The sequence below is a fragment of the Convolutriloba macropyga genome, chromosome 7 (assembly GCF_964194025.1).
Source record: "Convolutriloba macropyga chromosome 7, txConMacr16.3, whole genome shotgun sequence".
NCBI classification, from domain to species: Eukaryota; Metazoa; Xenacoelomorpha; order Acoela; family Convolutidae; genus Convolutriloba; species Convolutriloba macropyga.
Window position 1 is genome coordinate 26412548 of NC_134474.1, and position 5000 is coordinate 26417547.

Genomic DNA, 5000 nt, shown 5'->3' on the forward strand with positions numbered 1-5000 from the left:
TATCCTTCGCAAGCAACTGGCGTGAAAGCTCTCAAGTTTCCCTTGCGTTGATTTTTCATGGTCCACGCTTCAGAGCTATATAAGACCACTGATAACACGAGAGCTCTGTATTACATGCATTTGAGGGGAATACTAAGTTGTCTGTTCTTCCAAAGCTCCTGAAAGCTTGCAAATCGCTGTCTCCTGTCCGCCAGCTTGACATTGATTTCCTTCAGGTCACCATGTTGCAAGCTCACGAAAGAACCGAGTTTTTCGATCGTGGACATTGCAGGAAAAAATGCGAGATCTTCCAGTCTTATGTCTGCCGCAGTATTGTGACTCGTGAATTTGTCGGCCTTTCACGTTCGCGAAGTTCCTAGTGCACTTCTGACAAGTGAGGCTTTTCTCTAGCCCAACAAATTTGACGCGCTGTCTTCGACACTCTTCGAATTCTTAGACTTGCAGAATCTGGCTTCATGATTCTTAGACTTGCAGAATCTGGCTTCATGCACTTTGCAGCCTCTTGCAGTGCCGAAGCGACGTTTACAACCTAAACATACACAACTCGCGTCATCAGAGACCGCAGAACTTTTCAATCTCATTTTCTCACCAGCTAGTCTCCCGAACCAGCCCGCATTCTTCTTCTTGCCCACCAGCACCTCCCTGCCAATGAGTAGTCGGGATTGGTTTTCGGCCTCAATGGGAGTCCCTAAATTGCCTTTGCGGTTTCCTGTAAGAACTTCCAGGTTCCTTTGAGCAATGGGTACACTGGCTCCGGGTTTTTCGCCATTAACACCCATATTCTTTGTCTTCCCAACATTGATCATTAGGCCAACAGCTTCGGCTAAAGATTCAATTCTATGTAGATTTGCTTGAACTTCGGAATCAGAGACGCCCAATAGGGCAACATCATCAGCGAAGTCAAGATCAGCAACACAGCGTCCAATGTCGATTCCTCCTTGAACTGAATTAGCCAACACATAGTTTATCAAAAGGCCAAAGAGAATAGGCGACCATACATCACCCTGACGAACACCAGTTTTTACGTCGAACATCTGGCCTTTCTCGCCCTCTTTCTTGACGCAGCACTTGAAGCCTTCGTAACTGTTGCGGATGACATTCACAACTTTTTGTGGGAGCCCGTAATGTTTCATTATCTTGTACATCATCTCGCGGTCCATCAAATCGAATGCCGCGCGGAAATCAATGAAACAAAACTGACATCCAATTGGAAGGCCATGCATTTCTCTAGTATTTGCCTCAACGCAAACAATTGGTCAGTGCAGCCCCTGCATTGTTTTTGTACAGTGGGACAACTTCTGCTAACTTCCAGTCTTGTGGAAGACTTTCTTCAGTCCAGCACTTGTTGACAATGTCCCACAGCCATTCAGCGATCCCATTATGCGATTTTAGCATTTCGGCAGAAATATCGTCTGGTGCACTCGCTTTACCGTTTTTCAGTTTACGGACGGCATATAGAACTTCATCAAACCGAATTCGACCTAGGTCTATTTCAAGATTCTTGGATGCTTCCACTATGCTCAATAAAGAATTGCCGCTTGTCGTGGCTGGATTTAACAGATGCTTAAAGTGCCCGGTCCAACGTTCCAACCTTTCTCCTTTTGTTTTCAGAGGCTCGCCTGTGGTTGAAATTAATTTACTTATATCAGGACTCCACCTCCGGCATAACTGTTTTGACTCCCCAAACACCTCTTTCAGGTCACCTTTGTCTGAATGATCTTGTGTTGTTTCACCTTTGTCTTTCAACCTATGCCTTTTGTCAGATCTTAATGCTTTTCGTACTTCTTTGCAGCAATTAGAGAACATTAGCAGCACCGCCGCGCTACTATGCTTCCTCAACTGTAACTCGGCCTGTTTCCTAATCAAAGCCAGCGTTTCATCTGTAATCCAGGGTTTATGCACACGCTTTTTGGGGATGAGTAGTTTTGTTGCCGCTGCATTAAGAGCCGTTCGAAAATTTGCCCAAGATTGTTCTACGCCTTCAACAATATCGCTCTCATCAAGATAGCGTTTCCCTTCTGCGCAGAAAGATCCACAAGTGACTTCTTCGCGCAACTTGGCCAAGCAGACTTTCGGTTGACTGCGTGGCTTCTGTGCTACTACTTTGAATCGCACCTTAACAATGACCATTTCATGATCGGTGAGAGTGATCTTTCCCCTCCTTGTCCTATCGTTGTGCAAACAACTCCTGTGCCTCGAACCGAATAAAATATGATCTAAAATCTTCTTTTGCATCTGTTGGTTAGGAGGTTTGATTGTATACCGTGCACTAACCGGTGTCGAAACCAGGTTCCACCAATCAACAGGTCATGAGAGACACAAAAAACAACAATTTTTCTGAGTTATCATTCTCCTCGCCCATTCCAAAGGGGCCCCGGCAAGGCATGTTGACATCAGATTGTTGACCAGGTTCCGCATTGAAGTCTCCGACGAGGCAGACTCTCTCCCTTTGTATGAAACTGGATACCAAGCTGCTCAACTGATTCCAAAAATTGTCTTTCGCTAAGTTGTCAGCTTCATTTGTGGGCGCATAACACACAATCACAACAAGGTTAGCTTGTCTCTGAGCTGCAGACTTCACATGAGCCAATCGCTCACTAACAGCAACTTGCTCAATTATGCTACCGGCAAGTCTTTTCGTCACTGCAATACCAAATCCTCCTTGTCTCGCTTTTGCGATCGATAGCCAGGAGTCAGTGAGGAAGAGCTTGTGGTCGCCAAGATCTATTTCCTGCTCCTCCAGTCTTGTTTCCTGCACTCCCAGAACGACCAAATTGTACTTCTTCAGGTCCATTTTCAGGATTTCTAGTGAACTTGATTGAGCCAGTGTCCTCACATTGAGGGTTACAATTTTGAGATTTCTATTCCACGGGAGATTCTTAGCACCCATTACCCGGGACTCGGTGCCATTTTTGTGTGAACTCATTGCATTGGGTTTTCAGGCTAATTTAAAACAAGTCACGCCACCAACTAAAGGACCCTTGCTTCGTTAGCTCGGTGGTACTATGCATCTGCCGTACGGGCAGCTGCTGCACCATTTAACCCAGGGGACACCGCGGGGAGGAGAGGTTGGATTTTGCCCCCCACTACTTCTTCTTCTACTACTACTACTACTACTACTACTACTACTACTACTACTACTACTACTACTACTAGTACTACTACTACTACTACTACTACTACTACTACTACTACTACTACTACTACTACTACTACTACTACTACTACTACTACTACAACTACTAATACTATCTCTGCTACTACTACTACTACTACTACTACTACTGCTACTACCACTACTACTACTACTACTACAACTACTCCTACAAAAACTACTTCTACTACTACTACTACTACAACTACTAATACAATCACTGCTGCTATTCCTACTACTATTACTACTACTACTACTACTACTACTACTACTACTACTACTACTACTACTACTACTACTACTACCAAAACAACATCCACTTTTACTACTACTACTACTACTACTACTACTACTACTACTACTTCTTATATTGTTACCACTACTACTACTCCTACTACTATTACTCTTTTCACTACTACCGCTACTACTACTACTACTACTACTACTACTACTACTACTACTACTACCACTACTACTACTACTACTACTACTACTACTACTACTACTACTACTACTACTACTAATACTACTACTACTACTACTACTACTACTACTACTACTACTACTACTACTACTGTTTCAACACTTTAATTCCAAATATGAAATAAAGGCACGGTTGGCAACAAATACAAACAAAACAAGAAGAGTTATTTGTTTGGTTATTCTGTGAAGTGCTGTACGACGAAATTGTTGAAGGCATTCTTTGACCCGGTTGCTGCTTTCTCCTGCAATCTGGTGAACGATACTTTGTTTCGTACACAGTCTCCTTCGATTTGACTCATCCACGTTTTCCGTTGCCCCCCAGGAGCGCGTCTAGCATGGACGTATTGATCGGGCGGGTCCCAATCGAAGGCACTGCGGGCTAATCTTCCTGGTTCCATTCTCTGGATGTGTCCGTACCATTTTATCCGTTTGAGCATGATCATCGTGGATAGTTGGGGCATTCGTGATCTTGACATAATTTCTTCGTTCGTTGCTTTCTCCAGATATGACACACGTAGAATTCTCCGAAGACAACCACAGTGGAAACTCTCAAGTTTTCTCTCCATTAATTTTGAAAGAGTCCAAGTCTCTGAGCTGTACAGCACGGCTGATAAAACGAGTGCTTTGTACAAATTGCACTTGAGGTGCACGCTGAGCTGCTTGCTCTTCCAGAGATTTTGGAAGTTAGCAAACCGTTGTCTACCTTCTGCAAGTTTGCAATTGACTTCCTGCAGGTCTCCATGCTTGAGGCTGACATATGATCCGAGATACTTGAACGCTTCTATGTTTTCAAACTCGTTTCCGAGAACATCTTGTACTTTGCAGGAAAACACGCGTGTGGCAACTGCTTTAGGTTTGCCACAGTATCTCGATTGGTGAACTTTTCGGCCATTGACTGTTTTGAACTTTCTTTCACACTTTTCACAGGTAAGGCTCGCCTCTAGTTGCTCGAACTTTGACTTGTCGACGACATTCTTTGACAAACCGGCTTTGCAGAATCTTGTTTGGTGCACTACTACTACTACTACTACTACTACTACTACTACTACTACTACTACTACTACTACTACTACTACTACTACTACTACTACTACTACTACTACTACTACTACTACTACTACTACTACTACTACTACTAATACTACTACTACTACTACTACTTGATAGCAAGGCCCAAAATTGCATTGGCGTTGTGGTGGGGACCTAAGCGACATGGGTGGTTCTCTCCCCACATTTCAATGCTGATAATGTCCGACATGGCATTTCAGCAGACAACTATCGATTTTTAAGGCTGTGAAGAACAAATGATCCTTATTTTATTGTTTTCTCGTATTACATTCACTTGCACATATTTGGATTTTCG

The 5000-nt window shown here is 43.5% G+C and overlaps 1 protein-coding gene across 2 annotated transcripts in view; it reads right to left on the reverse strand.

Moving 5' to 3' along the window:
* LOC142342736 (uncharacterized) overlaps nt 1-5000 on the reverse strand; it is a 467082-nt gene that overhangs the window by 83423 nt on the left and 378659 nt on the right. The gene's annotated exons all lie outside the window — the stretch shown is intronic.